The 22,106-nt window shown below is 37.4% G+C and overlaps 1 protein-coding gene and 1 non-coding gene across 18 annotated transcripts in view; both read right to left on the bottom strand.

Annotated features, from left to right (window-relative positions):
* TBC1D19 (TBC1 domain family member 19) overlaps window positions 1-22,106 on the bottom strand; it is a 211,270-nt gene that overhangs the window by 69,030 nt on the left and 120,134 nt on the right. The window lies entirely within an intron of this gene.
* Window positions 10,507-10,586, bottom strand: LOC112133267 (small nucleolar RNA SNORD74). The gene has a single exon (XR_002914937.1). It is a non-coding gene; the product is annotated as a small nucleolar RNA SNORD74 (small nucleolar RNA).

Genomic DNA, 22,106 nt, shown 5'->3' with positions numbered 1-22,106 from the left:
ATAGATTAATGTATCTCTGTGGGACAGGACTAGTTGCCATGAAAGCAGGTTGCTCCTTCTCATGTTTGGTCTCTTTGTATATACCTGCTTACCCTTCCATTTTGTGCCATGAGTTGAAGCAGCATAAGACCTTCACTAGATAGGCTATTCAATCTTAGACTTTCCAGCCACCAGAATCATGAGCCAAATAAGCCTCTTTTCTTTATAAATTACCTAGCCTCAGGTATTCTGGTATAGTCACACAAAATGTGACTTATGTGACAAATGGGATTATGCAGATGTGATTAAATAGAAGATCTTTAAATGGGGAGATTATTTAGGATTGTCTGGCTGGGCTCAATGTAACCAAGGATTCTTATACATGAAAGAGAGAAGCAGCAGGGTCAAAGTCAGAAAGAGATGTGATGATGCTCTCTGCTGGCTTTGAAGACAGAAGAAGGGGCCACAAGCCAAGGAATACACTAGGTTCTATAAAGGGCACTCTAGGTTCTATAAATGGCAAGAAAAACCCAGATTCTCCTTTGGAGCATCCACAAGTAACACAGCCCTGCCAATGCCTTGATTCAAGCCCCCCAGTGAAACCCATTTCAAACTCAACTAAATTTATGGCAGCAATAATAAACTAATAGAACCAATCAACAAATACAACAATAAACATTTATAATTAGGGTAAAATAATACAACAAGAAAATACACTTACAAACAACTTTCTACTATTGCCTAGAGGAAAAACAATTCCTAAAGAAACATTCGTATTAACTTTCCCTTAGTTTAGCAGACTTGTAGAAGCACAGTAATTTTAGAAGAAGCTCTATGATTAAATATATCTCCCTAGAGTCCCTGTTGCCCTAGAGAAGACAAGCTATCTGAGACTGCTCTAAGGAGAATATTGGCGATTGTAAGGTGATAATGCCAGAAGTGGTATGTTAGACAGTACGTACTGGTGCGCAATCCTGTGATACAAGCAAAGAGCTGCCAACTCTTATTGTAACCTGAGTTGTTTTAACTTCTGAGATTCTAATTTTTGTATCTGTATGGAAATGACAGTCCAATTGTAAATCTGCTAGAAAATGGTATGATTATATGAAGATGACAATTTCAGTCAAATTAACTAGAAAATCTAACCGGGATTAATTACTAATTAAGTAAAAATTAAACTTTATCAGGATGAAGCTATACATGATAGCAATTTACTTCATTTAGAAGAGTTATAAGAAACTGAATGTGTAAGTCTGAACTATGCTAATATGGCAGAATTATACCTAAAATGTCTACATATAGCCACAAAAGATTTAGTTTGTCCTAAAGCATTCTCTTACTTCTAGAAAATATATTTATGGTAAGTGTTTCTGAGAAATAAATTATTTTTATAATAAAAAGCACATAAGAAATGACATATCAATTGGGTAATCACTTTAATGTAAAACTATTACAAAATTTTTTTCATTTGTGATGCTGTTACATTTTTATCCAAATTTAGAAAATTTCGAATGATAAATTTTCAAGAATCACTTTTTAAAACACTCTGCCCTCACCTGACAAAAACAAGCAATGGGGAAAGGATTCCCTATTTAATAAATGGTGCTGGGAAAACTGGCTAGCCATATGTAGAAAGCTGAAACTGGATCCCTTCCTTACACCTTATACAAAAATTAATTCAAGATGGATTAAAGACTTAAATGTGAGACCTAAAACCATAAAATCCCTAGAAGAAAACCTAGGCAATACCATTCAGGACATAGGCATGGGCAAGGACTTCATGTCTAAAACACCAAAAGCAATGGCAACAAAAGCCAAAATTGACAAATGGGATCTAATTAAACTAAAGAGCTTCTGCACAGCAAAAGAAACTACCATCAGAGTGAACAGGCAACCTACAGAATGGGAGAAAATTTTTGCAACCTACTCATCTGACAAAGTGCTAATATCGAGAATCTACAATGAACTCAAACAAATTTACAAGAAAAAAACAAACAACCCCATCAAAAAGTGGGCAAAGGATATGAACAGACACTTTTCAAAAGAAGACATTTATGCAGCCAAAAAACACATGAAAAAATGCTCATCATCACTGGCCATCAGAGAAATGCAAATCAAAACCACAATGAGATACCATCTCACACCAGTTAGAATGACGATCATTAAAAAGTCGGGAAACAACAGGTGCTGGAGAGGATATGGAGAAATAGGAACACTTTGACACTGTTGGTGGGACTGTAAACTAGTTCAACCATTGTGGAAGTCAGTGTGGCGATTCCTCAGGGATCTAGAACTAGAAATACCATTTGACCCAGCCATCTCATTACTGGGTATATACCCAAAGGATTATAAATCATGCTGCTATAAAGACACATGCACACGTATGTTTATTGCGGCACTATTCGCAATAGCAAAGACTTGGAACCAACCCAAATGTCCAACAACGATAGACTGGATTAAGAAAATGTGGCACATATACACCATGGAATACTATGCAGCCATAAAAAATGATGAGTTCATGTCCTTTGTAGGGATATGGATGAAGCTGGAAACCATCATTCTCAGCAAACTATCGCAAAGACAAAAAACCAAACACTGCACGTTCTCACTCATAGGTGGGAATTGAACAATGAGAACACATGGACACAGGAAGGGGAACATCACACACTGGGGCCTGTTGTGGGGTGGGGGGAGGGGGGAGGGATAGCATTAGGAGATATACCTAATGCTAAATGACGAGTTAATGGGTGCAGCACACCAACATGGCACATGTATATATATGTAACAAACCTGCACATTGTGCACATGTACCCTAAAACTTAAAGTATAACAAAAAATAAAAATAAAAAAAAAAACTCTGCCCTGATATAAATTTTCAAAAAATAAAGGGCAATGTGACTTACTAGCTTTGAAAATGGACACCCCTGGCTTGGGGTCCTGATAGCTGTATGGGCTTGGGATCTAAGCCTCTGCTTCTTCATCTATAAAAGGGGAATAAAACTACCTCCTAAGGTTGTTGTAAGAATCATCTATAAAGTGGATTCTGAGAAGATGGTGCAGTGGGAAGCACCAAGAATCTGTTTCCCCACCTAGACAAAAATTGCACTGGCAGCAACTGTCTGATGTAATTATTTTAGAACTCTGGAGTCTACTGAAGTCTTGCAACTTTTAGGAGAAAGCTTGGATGGTAAATTTCAGTTAATCTTGATCAATGTCAGCTTCTAGCATAGCCGCATATATGCATCCCCCACCCCAATCCCCTCAACAGGCAGGAATGCATGAGTTCCAGGAGCAGCTTACAAGCAGCTTAAAGGACCCAGAAAGGGAAAAAAGCACCCCATCCTCCAAATATCTGGTATCTGTACTGTGATTGCTTCTTCTGACCAGAGAGGTGCAAACAAAGAAGTAAGGGTGAAGATCACAGGAAGGAAACACTGTCGTTGAACCTCCCTTGATTGTTGCAAGCCCCTTCCCCTCTGGCTGAAGTAACTTTCAGGAGATTTAAAGGAACAATGCTCTCCCTCCTCTTCATTTTCTCTTTTATTCCCTTTGGGAGCCAGATGTTAAAGACTAGGTCATTCAAAAACAACTGTGTATAAGGGGGAAATTAGAAAGTGACCACATACACTCAATGAAAAGTGAAGGCTAAGAAAATACCCAAGAAGATGTTAGATTTATACCTCAGGCTGATCCTGGGCAGAAGGAGAACAAACAACATTCAAAAAAACTAAAACTAAAACAATAACAACAACAACAAAAACCCTGGGAAGAAAAAGAATCTGATTTCCAGAGATTCCCCATTATTAGATTTATATGTCCCATTTTCAACAACAACAATAAAATCACAAATAATACAAAGAACTTGAAACATATGGCCCATTTAAAGGGCCAAAAAAAAAAAAAATTGACAACTGTCCTTGAAAAAGACCTGACGGCAGATTTGCTATAGAAAGACTTTAAAACAACTGTCCATAGATTCTCAAAAAACTAAATAAATGTGGAGAAAATCAAGAAAAAATATATGAACAAAACAGAAACATCAATAAAGAGATAGCAAACCAAAAAAGAAACCAAAAGGAAATTATGGAGCTGGAAGGTATAATATTAAAATAAAAACTCAGTAGAGGGATTGAAAGGCATATTTCAGCAGGTAGAAGAAAGAATCAGCAAACTTGAAGATAGGGAAATGGAAATAATTGAGGCTGTGAAACAGAAAGGAAAAAAAAATTGAAGTTAACAGAGCCATAGGAACTTATGGGACACCATCAAACCAACCGATATGCAAGGTAGGAGTCTCAGAAAGATGAGAGAAATTGAGGAAGGGGTAGAGAGAATATTTGAAGAAATAATGGCTGAAAATTTCCCAAATTTGATGAAAGACATGAATATAAACATCCAATAAACTCAATAAACCCCATGTAAGATGAATTCAAAGAGTCCCACACTAGGACACATTATAATCAAACTGTTGAAAGTCAAAAGCAAAGAGAGAACTTTGAAAGCTGCAAGAGAGTAACGACTCATTAAATATAAGGGATCCTCTATACAATTATTAGCAGATTTCTCATCAGAAACTTAAGGACCACAAGCAATGGGCTGACATATTCAATGTGGTAAAAGAAAAAAGCCATTAATCAAGAATCCTATATCCAGCAAACTGTCATTCAAAAGTGAGACAGATATTCAGACTCTTTCACATAAATGAAAGCTGCGACCTGACCTTCAAGAAATGCTCACAGGAGTCCTGCAGAGTAAAATGAAAAGATACAAGACAGTAACTAGAATCTGAGTGAAGAAAGATCTTTAAAAAACACACATGGGCAGTTATAAAAATAATACTATTGTAACAAAGGTTTGTAACTCCATTTTTTGCTTTCTATATGATTTAAGAAACTCATACATTTGAAAAGTCATTATTTAAAAATCAGTATTATTGTAACTTTGGATTGCAACTCCACATTTTGTTTTCTACATAATTTAAGAAATCAGTGCATTTAAAAGAATTTCTGATTTCTGGGTTTGTGTATGCACTGTACACAGATGTAACATTGTGATGTCATCAAGTGAAAGGGGTGAGGATAGAGCCGTAAAGTAATACAAATTTTGTATGTTACTGAAGTTAAATTGGTATTAATTTAAACTAGAGTGTTACAATTTTAGGTTGTTAAATATAATCTGCACGGGAACCACAAAGAAAATAGCTATGGAATATACACAAAAGAGAAGAGAAAATGAGAAAGAAATGTAAACATTTCACTACACACACACCAAAAAAACCCCAACTAAACCCAAAAGAAGACAGTAATACAGAAAATGAGAGGCATAAAAGCTATAAGACACATAGAAAACAAATAGAAAAATGAGAGAAATATCTCCTCATCAGCAATTACTTTAAATGTAAATGCATTCAACTCTCCAATCAAAAGACAGGTTGGCAGAATAAATTTAAAAAGATAAAACTACATGTGATCTATAAGAGATTCATTTTAGATCTAAAGACATAAATATATTAAAAGTTAAAGGATGGAAAAAGACACTCCATGCAAATAGTAACCAAAAGAGAGCAAGGTGACTGTACTTATATCACACAAAATAGACTTTAAATAAAAGAGGTTATGGGGGACAGAAAGACACTATATATTAATAAAAGTTTCAATACAGCAAGAAGATACAACAGCTATAAACATTTATGTACCTACAACAGACTTGAAAATGTATGAAGCAAAAACTGACAAAAAATGAAGGGAGATATAGACAATTCTAGAATAACAGTGGACTTCAATACCCTATTCTCAGTGATGGATAGAACCGCTAGACAGGAAATAAGGAAATAAAGTATTTACATGATAAACCAACTAGAGTATTTACATGATAAACCAACTAGATCTAACAATATACTGAACACTTTACCCAAGAACTATAGCATACACATTCTATGTAAATGCACATGGGACATTTTCCAGATAGATCATATATTAGGTCACAAATTAAGTTTCAACAGATTTTTAAAAAACAGAGATGATACAAAGTAGCTTCTCTGACCACAGAGATGGAGGTAGAAATCGGTAACAGAGGGAAAACTGGAAAATTCACAAATTTATGGAAATTAAACAACACAATCTTAAACAGCCAATGGATTAAAGAAGAAATTGTAAGAGAAATTAGAAATACTTAGAGACAAATGACAAAACCATGACATATCAAAACTTACGGGATTCAGTGAGAGTGATGTTAAGTGGAAAATTTATAGCTATAGAGGCTTAGATTAAAAAACAAGAAAGGTTTCAAATCAACAGCTAACTTTGCAACTTCAGCAACTGGAAAAAATGGAAAAACTAGGCTAGAAGCTAGCAGAAGAAAGAAAATAAAATAATAAAAAGTAGAGCAGAGATAAATGAAATAGAGAATAGGAAAACAATAGAGACAATAACTGAAACCAAAAGTTGGCTTTTCAAAAAGTTCAACAAAATTAACAAACCTTGAGCTAGAAAGACTAAGAAAAAAGATAGAAGACTCAAATTATTAAAATAAGAAATGAAACTGTGAATATTACTACTGACTCTACAGAAATAAAAAGGATTATAAGAGAGTACTATGACCAATTGTACACCAACAAATTGGATAACCTAGATAAAATGAACAAATTTCTAGAAACACAAAGTCAACCAAGACTAAATCACAAAAAAATAGAAAATCTGAACAGATCTGTAACTAGTAAAAATATTCATCAATAATCAAAACTCTGACAAAGAGAAGCCTTGGTCCTGATGGCTTCACTGGTTAATTCTACTAAACATTTAAAGAAGAGCTAACACCTATGTTTCTCAAACTTTTCAAAAAATTGAGCTGGACATGGTGATGTGCAACTACAGTCCCAGATACTCAGAGTTGAGGCAAGAGAATTGCTTGAGGCCAGGAGTCCAAGGGTACAGTGTATGTGCTATGATCAAGCCTGTGAATAGTCACTGTACTCCAGCCTGGGCAACATACGGAGATCCTGTCTTTCAAACAAACAAACAAACAAAACAAAACAAAACAAAAACTCTACCACACAATTAAAAAATAGAAAACACTTCTTAATTCATTCTGTGAGGTCAGCATTACCTTGATACCAACATCAAAGACACTACAAGAAACCCCAAATAGCCAAAACAATGTTGAAAAAATAAGAACATATCTGGAAGATTCCTACTTCTTCCAGATTTAAAAACTTCCTAGAAAGCTATAATAATCAAAACAGTGTGCTATTGGCATAAAGACAGATGTACAGACAAACAGAATAGAACAGAACTAGAAATAAAACTTTGAATATATGGTCAAATGATTTACAACAAGGGTTTGCGCTTGTCCTTTCTCCCATTACCATTCAATGGGAGAAAGTGCAGTCTTCCAACAAATGGTGCTAGGAAAACTGGATATCTATATGCAAAAGAATGAAGCTGGGCCTTTATCTAACACCATATCCAAAAATTAAGTTAAAATGGATTAAAGACCTGAATGCAAGTTCTAAAACTATAAAACTCATAGAAGAAAACATAGTGCAAAATCTTCACAACATTGGATTTGGTGATCTCTTGGATATGATACCACAGGCACAGATGATAACAACAAAAAATAGGCAAACTGGACTTCATAAAAATTTTAAAATTTTGTGCATCAAAAGACACTATCAACAGAGTAAAAAGTCAACTCACAAATGAGAGAAAATATTTACAAATCACATTTTCAATAAGATGTTAATAATCAGAATATTTACAGATCTCTTAAGACTCAACAATAACAACAACAACAAAAAAAACAAGTTGATCCAAAAATGGGCAAAGGACTTGAATAGACATTTTTTTCCTGAGTCGATATATAAATGACTAATGAGCACAAGAAAAGATGCTCAATATCATCAATCATTAGGGAAATGCAAATGAAAACTATAATAAGATAACATCATTTCATACCCATTAGGATGGCTCCTATCAAAAAAAGAGAAAGTAACATGTTGGCGATGATGTGGAGTAACTGGAAACTTTGTACACTATTGTTGGAATATAAAATGGTATAGTCACTATGGAAAACAGTATGACGGTTCCTCAAAAAGTTGAAATAAAATTCATTTCTTATAATATTATATTTCTATTCTGAAGCCATCACTGAGTTCTGCACTACTCCCAGAATTTATTTTCCCTTTATCTATATTTGCACAGAATTTATATATATTTCTATTGGGGGATTTACCAAATTATAACTATGAATTTGTCATTCTCTTCATTTTTCACTAAGTTGTGAGCTTAATAAATGTCTTCTTTTGCTAGCACCTAACACAGTGCCTATATCAGAACATACACCAAATAATCTAACTAGATACATGAACAAAGAATATCTGACACATTTGGACGTTTTAAACTCCATTCAATAGCGTTAAAATATCTATAACTATGTCACACTTCAGTATCTCAGGACTACTACTAAGTATATGCCAGATAAACCAAGCATATGATGGAAGATTCGTCATACAACAGAAAGAGTAAATCTCCATGTCTTCCCTTTTACTATATATGAATTCTTTCCTATGAATATTTTATATACTTTGGACAATATGTTAACTTACGTAGTTTGTGAAAATTCCATTCAGTATTGAAGTCTGACTGTCAAACTACTCAATTTACTTCCATTAAATAAGAGTTGTCTTCTGTTTGAATACATTTTGAAACTCTGACATAATTTAAAACTTACAACACTTAAAAATGGGTACTTTAAGAATTTCATGCAAAATAAAACTAACTTAACACTGGAATACTAAAGGATTGGCTTATTACTAAAAACATTATTTCTATAATATTCAGCATTGTTGCCTGTAAAATTTAGGTAACATTAACATGAGGTACTCAGGAACAAGTGCCTGCATATCCTTGTAACACAGGCCCAGATTTGCTTTTTTCTTTTTTTTTTTTTTTTTGAGACAGAGTCTCGGTCTTTTGCCCAGGCTGGACTGCAGTGGCACAATCTTGGCTCACTGCAAACTCCACCTCCCTGGTTCACGCCATTCTCCTGCCTCAGCCTCCCGAGTAGCTGGGACTACAGGCGCCCGCCTCCACGCCCAGCTAATTTTTTTTTTTGTGTGTGTGTATTTTTAGTAGAGACGGGGTTTCACCGTGTTAGCCAGGATGGTCTCAATCTCCTGACCTCGCGATCCACCTGCCTTGGCCTCCGAAAGTGCTGGGATTACAGGCATGAGCCACCGTGCCCGGACATAGGCCCAGATTTTCTTTAAAGAAGGATTACTGGATATTTTCTCATCTGTATGTAAACACAGCAATGCCACATGACATCTAATTTTGCAGTGTAGTCACAAAATCCAATAAATGGGCTATGACCAAGAACATGGCCAGGAATATTAAATTTGCTATACATTGACAATTTTCCTATACAGCAAGTGTGTTGCTAGGCAGCTCTGCTAAAGGAATGCCTGTAATTAATGACAAGAACAGGCTTTCTTCTGTCTTATTACACACATGCACACACACACACAGGCACACACAATTTTTTCTGAAAGGAAAAAAACAGAACTCAATTTCTGAAAACAGAATATTTACAATGCATAAAATTACATATGTTTTTATTAGTTAAAATAAATTTCTAATAATTCAGACTAATTGTAAAATGAATAATTAAAAAGTATCACCATGAAAGTGTTTTCTTAGTAATTATCCATATAAGGAAAATTTATTTTTACATAATTCCCAAAGAGAGATGCTTAGATGTTATAATTATCCATCTATTTATGTTATGGGGATACAGATCCACATTAAAGCTTATTTAGACAGATGAATGGATAAAGAAAATGTAGTATATACAATACAATGGAATATTATTCAGTCATTATAAAGAAGAAAATGAGTTACATGAGGCCACGTGGTCCTGGAGGACATTATATGAAATGAAATAAGGCAGTCACAGAAGAACAAATACTACATGATTCTACTATATGAGGTATCTAAAACAGTCAAACATATAGCAGCAGTTGAATGGTGACTGCTGGGCCCAGGGGGCAGGGGGAATATGGAGCTGCTATTCAATTGGTATAATGTTTCCGTCATGGGAGATGACTGAATTCTAAAGATCTGTTGTACAGCACTGTGCCTATAGTTAATACTGCTATACTGTACACTTAAAAAGGTATTAAGAGGATAGACCTTGTGATAAGTGTTCTTACTACAGCATTTAAAAGAGGCTTATTTAGTCATTTCCAAAGTACTAAAAGCAGGAGAAGTCATTAGACCTATGACTGAAAAAATTATGTAAAATCTAAAAACAATACAATTTGGACTAAAATATTAATAGAAATGGAAAATAAAGGTTAAAGCATACTCCTATAGTACTTACTGTTTGTGATACTGACTTAGCACCTAATGCTTTACATAAACACTTTAAAACAATTTCAGAATATTTTGTATGTTCGTGTCCTGCCCCCTTAACTAGAATGTAAGTCCATCAAAGGTGGTATCATTTACACATAGTATAAGGATCAGTATTTTTTTTCTATCAGAGTCACTGGCATTCATCAACACTCTCAGATGTCCCCACCAACACAGGTTTCATCAGAGGTAGATCAATAAATATTTACTGATGCTCGTTCTGCTTTTTCTCAAAATATGTATCCACTTATTAGTTCAGTTACTTATAAGTTTTCTTAGAAGTTTTCTCACATATAAGTCACTTACATGTGGAAAAGATAAAAATGAATGCTCCCTGAAGGGTTAGTTCTGGCATTATTTGGAGAACTTGTTACTGCTCTCATTTAAAACAGATACCCTCACTTACTCTGTTTACCAAATGAGGCAGATTTATTACCTGTCAAGCCCCTTTTTACCACCACCAAAGAGGCTTTGTAGTTGTAACTTAAAAATGGCAATCCTCTTATCTCTGGTGACCAAATGGGACAAACTTCTCAAATGTACACTCTCTCTACCCACACACTGAAGTAGAATAGTCACAGATTACTATGAGTCATGCCATTATTGGCCTTTGGCTGATATTATAATTTATGTGTTCATATGTTTGGTGTCACAACAGTTTCATGTTCTGGATCAAAATGGCCTAAGAAGGACCAAAAACTTTTAGCGAGTTAGTTAAATTTTTGCCAAGTGCTAGATATTTAGTTTATGTGGTTTTGTTTTATATCTTTGTGTGACATTAAGTAATCTGTTTATGAGTCAGTTCATAAAAAAGGATTCATTACAACTATACTAAAATCTAAGGAAATTTAGAGCCCAATAAAATTATGGTAAAATATCAATTAGCCTATAAATTACTAACATTAAGCTTTTAGATAAAAGAAGAAAGCTTCCTTCTCAATAATGAAAAAGATAACCCCATCAATGAAAACAAGTACAAGATGTTAAGGAAAATTTTTACTCAGTATCTACAGTACACTAGGCATTAGAATTAACAATAAGAACCAAAACACTTAAGAATTTACCCAGGAGAGACAATTATAAAATAATCAAACAAACTGATAAGCACTATAAACAAAAAGTATGGAAAGTACTACATAGTACTTCAAAAGCACATATTAGATAGCCATCACTTTGTGTGTGTTTGTGCAGATGAGTGATGGGTTGGTCAGGGAAGGTGTATCTGAGTAAATGATTATTTCTTTAAGCATGGTTTCCTTTGGCTCTCTGAATATATTTATAATGGCTGCCTCGAAGTTTTTGTCTGTTAAGTCCAAAATTGAGAAATGAAGTAAAAATAGGAGTTTACTAGGTGAAGAGGGGAGGGTAACAGTCTTGCTTATAAAAGGAACTGCAGATCTTATGGCACTGAGGTAGAAAGGACTATGGTGAACTTATGAAGCTAAAGATCAGGGTGGTTGGAATATAGAATGCCAGAGTGTCAGGTAGAGAAGTGAACAATCCACCTGGAGAGGTGGGCCAGGTAATGCAGGGTCATGTAGACTCTTGTGAAAAATTTGGGTCTTTTGGTTTTAATCGAACAAGTGACGTGAATTGATTAGTGTTTTTAGAAGACCACTCTGACTTTACTGTAGAACATGGATTAAAAGGTGGGGTGGCCAGCATTCAGCAAGAGAGAAAAATAGGAAGGTCAATTTACTTTTTAGTAGCAGTAAAAAAATGTAATAAAATACCCATAGATTAAAGACAATATAACTATTCTTTCTTTAGGACAAAACCAATAGAATTTTCCTGCATAACAAATTATGAAACTTTCAACAGATAAAATCCCACTAACTAATAACTCTTGAGATAAAAGAATTTTAAAATCCACATTTAAAAAGAATAAACAGTCTGTAATCAATACTTTTATGGAAAAAATCTAATCGTTCCTTTTATGGCAAATCACATAAACTTTTTTTTTGTACCTCTGATATCTACATAAAGACAGTTTAGTCTAAACTCTCAGCTTAATGATAAGAATATGAAGGCCCATGAAGATCTGGTGAATTGCCTAAGGCCACAAAGATATTTGAGGACAGAACTACTGAAACATGAGTTAAATAAAAGAAAAAAAATGCCATTCAATGTTTATTTCAGCACTTTTGAGATTGTTTCAGCACCTTTGGCTTTTGACAGTTTGACTATGATATGTCTGGGTATGGATATCTGTGGTTATCCTACTCTGAGTTTGTTGAGTTTCTTGGATGTGTAGATTAATGTTTTTCATCAAATTTGAGACATTTTCAGCCATTGTTTCTTCAAATACTTCTGCTCCTTTCTCTCTCTCCTCTCCATCTGATAGTCCTGTTATAAATTTATTGGTGAGCATGTTGTCCTAAACTTCTCTGAGGCTCTGTTTGTTATTTTCTTTGTTCTTTGAATGACATAATTTTTTTTTCTTTTTCTTACCCCTTTTAATTTCTTTTTTTAAAATTATTATACTTTAAGTTCTAGGGTACATGTGCACAACATGCAGGCTTGTTACATATGCATACATGTGCCATGTTGGTGTGCTGCACCCATTAACTTGCCATTTACATTAGGTATATCTCCTAATGCTTTCCCTCCCCCCTACCCCCACTCCACAACAGGCCCCAGTGTGTGATGTTCCCCTTCCTGTGTCCAAATGTTCTCATTGTTCAATTCCCACCTAAGAGTGAGAACATGTCGTGTTTGGTTTTTTGTTCTTGTGCTACTTTGCTGAGAATGATGGTTTCCAGCTTCATCCATGTCCCTACAAAGGACATGAACTCATCATTTTTTATGTCTGCATAGTATTCCATGGTGTATATGTGCCACATTTTCTTAATCCAGTCTATCATTGTTGGACATTTGGGTTGGTTCCAAGTCTTTGCTATTGTGAATAGTGCCACAATAAACATATCTGTGCATGTCCCTTTATAGCAGCATGATTTATAATCCTTTGGGTATATACCCAGTAATGGGATCACTGGGTCAAATGGTATTTCTAGTTCTAGATCCTTGAGGAATCGCCACACTTTCTTCCACAGTGGTTGAACTAGTTTACAGTCCCACCAACAGTGTAAAAGTGTTCCTCTTTCTCCATATCCTCTCCAGCACCTGTTGTTTCCCGACTTTTTAATGATCGTCATTCTAACTGGTGTGAGATGGTATCTCATTGTGGTTTTGATTTGCATTTCTCTGATGGCCAGTGATGATGAGCATTTTTTCATGTGTCTGTTGGCTGCATAAATGTCTTCTTTTGAGAAGTGTCTGTTCATATCCTTTGCCCACTTTTTGATAGGGTTGTTTGTTTTTTTCTTGTAAGTTTGTTTGAGCTCATTGTAGATTCTGGATATCAGCCCTTTGTCAGATGAGTAGATTGCAAAAACTTTCTCCCATTCTGTAGGTTGCCTGTTCACTCTGATGGTGGTTTCTTTTGCTGTGAAGAAGCTCCTTCATTTAATTAGATAACATTTGTCAATTTTGGCTTTTGTTGCCATTGCTTTTGGTGTTTTAGACATGAAGTCCTTGCCCATGCCTATGTCCTGAATGGTATTGCCTAGGTTTTCTTCTAGGGATTTTATGGTTTTAGGTCTCACATTTAAGTCTTTAATCCATCTTGAATTAATTTTTGTATAAGGTGTAAGGAAGGGATCCAGTTTCAGCTTTCTACATATGGCTAGCCAGTTTTCCCAGCACCATTTATTAAATAGGGAATCCTTTCCCCATTTCTTCTTTTTGTCAGGTTTGTCAAAGATCAGATGGCTGTAGATGTGTGGCATTATTTCTGAGTCCTCTGTGCTGTTCCATTGGTCTATATCTCTGTTTTGGTACCAGTACCATGCTGTTTTGGTTACTGTAGCCTTGTAGTATAGTTTGAAGTCAGGTAGCGTGATGCCTCCAGCTTTGTTCTTTTGGCTTAGTATTGTCTTGGCACTGCGGGCTCTTTTTTGGTTCCATATGAACTTTAAAGTAGTTTTTTCCAATTCTGTGAAGAAAGTCATTGGTAGCTTGATGGGGACGGCATTGAATCTATAAATTACCTTGGGCAGTATGGCCATTTTCACAATTTTGATTCTTCCTATCCATGATCATGGAATGTTCTTCCATTTGTTTATATCCTCTTTTATTTCGTTCAGCAGTGGTTTGTAGTTCTCCTTGAAGAGGTCCTTCACATCCCTTGTAAGTTGGATTCCTAGGTATTTTATTCTCTTTGAAGCAATTGTGAATGGGAGTTCACTCATGATTTTGTTCTCTGTTTGTCTGTTATTGGCGTATAAGAATGCTTGTGATTTTTGCACATTGATTTTGTATCCTGAGACTTTGCTGAAGTTGCTTATCAGCTTAAGGAGATCTTGGGCTGAGACGATGGGGTTTCTAAATATACAATCATGTCATCTGCAAACAGGGACAATTTGACTTCTCTTTTCCTAATTGAATACCCTTTATTTCCTTCTCCTGCCTGATTGCCGTGGCCAGAACTTCCAACACTATGTTGAATAGGAGCGGTGAGAGAGGGCATCTCTGTCTTGTGCCAGTTTTCAAAGGGAATGCTTCCAGTTTTTGCCCATTCAGTATGATATTGGCTGTGGGTTTGTCATAGATAGCTCTTATTATTTTGAGATACGTCCCATCAATACCTAATTTATTGAGAGTTTTTAGCATGAAGGTCTGTTGAATTTTGTCAAAGGCCTTTCCTGCATCTATTGAGATAATCATGTGGTTTTTGTCTTTGGTTCTGTTTATATGCTGGATTACATTTATTGATTTGTGTATGTTGAACCAGCCTTGCATCCCAGGGATGAAGCCCACTTGACCATGGTGGATAAGCTTTTTGATGTGCTGCTAGATTTGGCTTGCAGTATTTTATTGAGGATTTTTGCATCAACGTTCATCAGGGATATTGGTCTAAAATTCTCTTTTTTTGTTGTGTCTCTGCCAGGCTTTGGTATCAGGATGATGCTGGCCTCATAAAATGAGTTAGGGAGGATTCCCTCTTTTTCTATTGATTGGAATAGTTGCAAAAGGAATGGTACCAGCTCCTCCTTGTACCTCTGGTAGAATTCGGCTGTGAATCCATCTGGTCCTGGACTTCTTTTGGTTGGTAGGCTATTACTTATTGCCTCAATTTCAGAGCCTGTTATTGTTCCATTCAGAGATTCAACTTCTTCCTAGTTTAGTCTTGGGAGGGTGTATGTGTCCAGGAATTTATCCATTTCTTCTAGATTTTCTAGTTTATTTGCATAGAGGTGTTTATATTATTCTCTGATGGTAGTTTGTATTTCTGTGGGATCGGTGGTGATATCCCCTTTATCATTTTTATTGTGTCTATTTGATTCTTCTCTCTTTTCTTCTTTATTAGTCTTGCTAGTGGTCTATTAATTTTGTTGATCTTTTCGAAAAACCAGCTCCTGGATTCATTGATTTTTTGAAGAGTTTTTTGTGTCTCTATCTCCTTCAGTTCTTCTCTGATCTTAGTTATTTCTTGTCTTCTGCTACCTTTTGAATTTGTTTGCCCTTGCTTCTCTAGTTCTTTTAATTGTGATGTTAGGGTGTTGATTTTAGATCTTTCCTGCTTTCTCTTGTGGGCATTTAGTTCCATAAATTTCCCTCTACACATTGCTTTAAATGTGTTCCAGAGATTCTGGTATGTTGTGTCTTTGTTCTCATTGGTTTCAAAGAACATCTTAATTTCTGCCTTCATTTCGTTATGTACCCAGTAGTCATTCAGGAGCAGGTTGTTCAGTTTCCATGTAGTTGAGCTGTTTTGAGTGAGTTTCTTAATCCTGAGTTCTAGTTTGATTGCACTGTGATCTGAGAGACAGTTTGTTATAATTTCGGTTGTTTTACGTTTGCTGAAGAGTGCTTTACTTCCAACTATGTGGTCAATTTTGGAATAAGTGCGATGTGGTGCTGAGAAGAATGTATATTCTGTTGATTTGGGGTGGAGAGGTCTGCAGATGTGTATTAGGTCCGCTTGGTGCAGAGCTGAGTTCAATTCCCGGATATCCTTGCTAACTTTCTGTCTCGTTGATCTGTCTAATGTTGACAATGGGGTGTTAAAGTCTCCCATTATTATTGTGAGGGAGTCTAAGTCTCTTTGGAGATCTCTAAGGACTTGCTTTATGAATCTCGGTGTCCTGTATTGGGTGCATATATATATATATATATTTTTTAAATCTTTTTATTATTATTATTATTATTATTATTATACTTTAGGTTTTATGGTACATGTGCGCAATGTGCAGGTAAGTTACATATGTATACATGTGCCATGCTAGTGCGCTGCACCCACCAACTCGTCATCTAGCATTAGGTATATCTCTCAATGCTATCCCTCCCCCCTCACACCACCCCACAACAGTCCCCAGAGTGTGATGTTCCCCTTCCTGTGTCCATGTGTTCTCATTGTTCAATTCCCACCTATGAGTGAGAATATGCAGTGTTTGGTTTTTTGTTCTTGCGATAGTTTACTGAGAATGATGATTTCCAATTTCATCCATGTCCCTACAAAGGACATGAACTCATCATTTTTTATGGCTGCATAGTATTCCATGGTGTATATGTGCCACATTTTCTTAAAGTCTCCCATTATTATTGTGAGGGAGTCTAAGTCTCTTTGGAGATCTCTAAGGACTTTCTTTATGAATCTCGGTGTCCTGTATTGGGTGCATATATATTTAGCACAGTTAGCTCTCTTGTTGAATTGATCCCTTTACCATTATGTAATGGCCTTCTTTGTCTCTTTTGATCTTTGTTGGTTTAAAGTCTGTTTTATCAGAGACTAGGATTGCAACCCCTGCCTTTTTTTGCTTTCCATCTGCTTGGTAGATCTTCCTCCATCCCTTTATTGTGAGCCTATGTGTGTCTCTGCACGTGAGATGGGTCTCCTGAATACAGCACACTGATGAGTCTTGACTCTTTATCCAATGTGCCAGTCTGTGTCTTTTAATTGGAGCATTTAGCCCATTTACATTTAAGGTTAATATTGTTATGTGTGAATTTGATCCTGTCATTATGACATTAGCTGGTTATTTTTTTCGTTAGTTGATGCAGTTTCTTCCTAGTATCGCTGGTCTTTACAATTTGTCATGTTTTTGTAGTGGCTGGTACCGATTGTTCCTTTCCATGTTTAGTGCTTCCTTCAGGAGCTCTTGTAGGGCAGGCCTGGTGGTGACAAAATCTCTCAGCATTTGCTTGTATGTAAAGGATTTTATTTCTCCTTCACTTACGAAGCTTCATTTGTCTGGATATGAAATTCTGGGTTGAAAATTCTTTTCTTAAAAACGTTGAATATTGGCTCCCACTCCCTTCTGGCTTGTAGAACTTGTGCCGAGAGATCCGCTGTTAGTCTGATGGGATTCCCTTTGTGGGTAACCCGACCTTTCTCTCTGGCTGCTCTTAACATTTTATCCTTCATTTCAACTTGGTGAGTCCAACAATTATGTGTCTTGGAGTTGCTCTTCTCGAGGTGTATCTTTGTGGCCTTCTCTGTATTTCCTGAATATGAATGTTGTCCTGCCTTGCTAGGTTGGGGAATTTCTCCTGGATAATATCCTGCAGGGTGTTTTCCAACTTGGTTCCATTCTCCCCATCACTTTCAGGTACACCAATCAAATGTGGATTTGGTCTTTTCACACAGTCCCATATTTCTTGGAGGCTTTGTTTGTTTCTTTTTAATCTTTTTTCTCTAAACTTCTCTTCTTGCTTCATTTCACTCATTTCATCTTCAATCACTGATACCCTTTCTTCCAGTTGATCGAATTGGCTACTGAAGCTTGTGAATTGTCATGTAGTTCTCATGCCATGGTTTTCAGCTCCATCAGGTCACTTAAGGACTTCTCTACACTGGTTATTCTAGTTAGCCACCCGTCTAATCTTTTTCAAGGTTTTTAGCTTCTTTGTGTTGGGTTCGAACTTCCTCCATTAGCTCGGAGCAGTTTGGTCATCTGAAGCCTTCTTCTCTCAACTCATCAAAGTCATTCTCCATCCAGCTTTTTTCTGTTGCTGGTGAGGAGCTGCATTCCTTTAGAGGGGGAGAGGTGCTCTGATTTTTAGAATTTTCAGCTTTTCTGCTCTGTTTTTTCCCCATCTTTGTGGTTTTATCTACCTTTGGTCTTTGATGATGGTGACATACAGATGGGATTTTGTTATGGATGTCCTTTCTGTTTGTTAGTTTTACTTTTAACAGTCAGGACCCTCAGCTGCAGGTCTGTTGGAGTTTGCTGGAGGTCCACTCCAGACCCTGTTTGCCTGGGTATCAGCAGCAGAAGCTGCAGAACAGCAAATATTGCTGAAGAGCAAATGTTGCTGCCTGATCATTCCTCTGGAAGCTTCGTCTCAGAGGGGTACCCGGCCATGTGAGGTGTCAGTCTGCCCCTACTGGGGCGTGCCTCCCAGTTAGGCTACTCAGGGGTCAGGGACCCACTTGAGGAGGCAGTCTGTCCGTTCTCAGATCTCAAACTCCATGCTGGGAGAACCACTACTCTTCAAAGCTGTCAGACAGGGACATTTAAGTCTGCAGAGGTTTCTGCTGCCTTTTGTTCGGCTATGCCCTGCCCCCAGAGGTGGAGTCTACAGAGGCAGGCAGGCCTCCTTGAGCTGAGGTGGGCTCCACCCAGTTCGAGCTTCCTAGCCGCTTTGTTTACCTACCCAAGCCTCAGCAATGGTGTTCGCCCCTCCCCCAGCCTTGCTGCCGACTTGCAGTTTGATCTCAGACTGCTCTGCTAGCAAAGAGAGAGGCTCTGTGGGCGTAGGACCCTCGAGCCGGGCACGGGATATAATCTCCTGGTGTGCCGTTTGCTAAGACCTTTGGAAAAGTGCAGTATTAGGGTGGGAGTGACCCGATTTTCCAGGTGCCGTCTGTCACCCCTTCCCTTGGCTAGGAAAGGGAATTCCCTGACCCCTTGTGCTTCCTGTGTGAGGCGATGCCTCACCCTGCTTCGGCTCACACTCAGTGGGCTGCACCCACTGTCCTGCCTCCACTGTCCGATGAGCCCCAGTGAGGTGAACCCGGTACCTCAGTTGGAAATGCAGAAATCACCCATCTTCTGCGTCGCTCACTCTGGGAGCTGTAGACTGGAGCTGTTCCTATTCTGCCATCTTGGAACTGCCGAATGACATAATTTCTTTTGATGTCTCCCAAGTTCACTGATTCTTCTCTGCTTTTTCAAATATACTTTTGAGTCCTTCCAATAAAATTTTCGTTTCAATTATTGTACTTTTCAACTCCAGAATTTCGGTCTGGTACTTTAAAAATGTAATTTCTATCTCTTTAAAACCTTCTGTATTAAAGGAGACATTGTCATCACACCTTACTTTACCTTTTTTTTTTTTTTAGACCGGGTCTCACCTGTTGCCTAGGCTGGAGTGTAATGGCATAACCACAGCTCACTGCAGCCTTGACCTCCTGGGCAAAAGTGATCCTTGCATCTCAGCCTCCTGAGTAGCTGGGACAACAGGCGCATGCCACTACACCCAGCTAATTTTTTTTCTATTTTGTAGAGACAGGGTTTTGCCATGTTGCCTAGGCTGGTCCCAAATTCCTGGGCTCAAGCGACTGTCCTGCCTCAGCTTCCCAAAATGCTATGATTACAGGTGTGAGCCACTGCATCTGGCCTTACTTTACTTTTTTAAGCATGGCTTCCTTTAGTTCTTTGAATATATTTATAATGGCTGCTTTGAAGTTTTATTTGGTTAAGTGAAACATCTAGGCCATCTTACAAGCAGCTGGAGCTCATGATTGTTATTTGCTTATTTGTTTAGTGACTTGGTTTAAATATTTCATTTAAGTCTGTTTCTCCCAAAGTATGAAGCCTCTGATGTACCTCAGAGTATGCCGCCTTGAGCATACACACAATCATCCTTCAATGACACTGGCTTTAGCAGGGTTTTTTTTTTTTTTTAGACAATCTTGCTCTGTCACCCAGGCTGGAGTGCAGTGGTGCGATCTTGGCTCACTGCAACCTCTACCTCCTGGGTTCAAGCAATTCTCCTGCCTCAGCCTTCTGAGTAGCTGGGACTACAGGCATGCACCACCAAGCCTGGCTAACTTAGGCTGTCTCTTCCCCTGATCTCTGTGTTAAGTTTTCTGTCTTTCTCGATATCACAGCCAAATATTAGGTTCCTCTAATTGCCAGCTGATTATTCTACTGTTTTCAACAATGTCCTCATGCATAAATTGTACCACAGTCTGATTCAATTAAACGTACAGTCCTTTGTGAGGTCATTTTTGGGGCCAGTCTTTGAGGTTTGTCCTATCCCACCAGGACTCCTCCTAGTTATCTCCGTCTCTGGCTTTCTCTGGTAAACCAGCTGCTATGCTTTTAGCTTGTTACTCTTCAGTGTTTACCATTAAAATCTTCATTGTTCAGAGCCCCATTAGGTTGGAACTTTCCTGTACTCCATATAAAGTTAGTTCTTTGAGGAGAGCTTCAGAGTTACTGTTGTTAAGGCTGTCTCCCATTCTAGCCAAAATCTCTGAGTCATTGCCCTGGAGCCGGGTTGTGGACAGTGGCCTACTTCTCTTGGAGTGACACTTTTGCTTTGTGAGAAAGACACTGGTGAGGGTGGTAGCCTCTGGTATTCTCAGCTTGCCTTTCCCATGTGGTACCTCTCTCCCCTCTATAAACAAAACGAGGTGAAAGCAGTTGAGGCCCTAGTATTTTTGGCCTGCTGAGTGGAGTCAGAGCTTTTGGGCCAGATCTCTGCCCTATGGGAAGGAATCTGACAACTTCCTGATGGTACTCTCTAGAATTTAGCATCTGCAACACAGAGGTGAGGGAGATAAGAAATACTGGCCATCTGCCCCTCCTATGGAGATACTGTAACCCTCGACTAGAAGCTAGAGGGAAATGGAGCCCCATCTTCCTGGCCACACATGGCTGAATTGAAGCTTCTGTCATGCTAATCTGGGGGTGAGGGGAGGCAAAAAGCAGGTCATGACTCAAGGGCCACAAATTATTTTTACCGAGATTTACTAGCTTTTCTCAAATAAATGTTTTCTTGTTTGCTGACTTTTTATGTAACCTTAGGATAATTACCAGAGACTTTAAATACTTTAAAAAAAAAGTTTTCACTAGTTATGGTTTCCTGCTGAGGATGGTTCTGTGGAGCTTCCCTCAGACCACCATTTAGGAACTGATAATTTCCACTCTGTATTTCTGAAGTACAGAGGTTATTGGCAAACTAGTATTATTGTATAAATGAAAAATTAATTTTATTTATATAGGCATACCTTGGAGATATTGTGGGTTCAGTTCCAGACCACCACAATAAAGTGAATATCATAATAAAGCAAATCACACAAATTTTCTGGTTTCTCAGTATGTATAAAAGCTATGTTTATACTACACTATAGCCTATTAAAGTACACTAGCATATGCCCAAAAATATACATGCCATAATTTAAAAATACTTTCTTGCTAAAAAAAATGCTAATGACCATCTGAATCTTCAGCAGGCTGTAATCTTCTTGTTGGTGGAGGGTCTTGCTTCAATGTGTATGGCTGCTAACTGATCCAGGGTGGTGGCTGCTGAACATTGGGGCAGCTGTGGCAGTTTCTTAAAATAAGACAACAATAAATTTGCTGCATTGATAGACTCTTCCTTTCACAAAATATTTCTGTTTGTTGGCACTTTACCCACAGTAGAACTTTCAAAATTGGAGCCAATTCGCTTGAACCCTGCTGTTGTTTTACTAAGTTTATGTAA

Source organism: Pongo abelii, chromosome 3, assembly GCF_028885655.2.
Source record: "Pongo abelii isolate AG06213 chromosome 3, NHGRI_mPonAbe1-v2.0_pri, whole genome shotgun sequence".
Lineage (NCBI taxonomy): Eukaryota > Metazoa > Chordata > Mammalia > Primates > Hominidae > Pongo > Pongo abelii.
The sequence above is the reverse complement of the archived record's forward strand: the minus strand, read 5'-3'. Positions and strand labels throughout refer to the sequence as shown.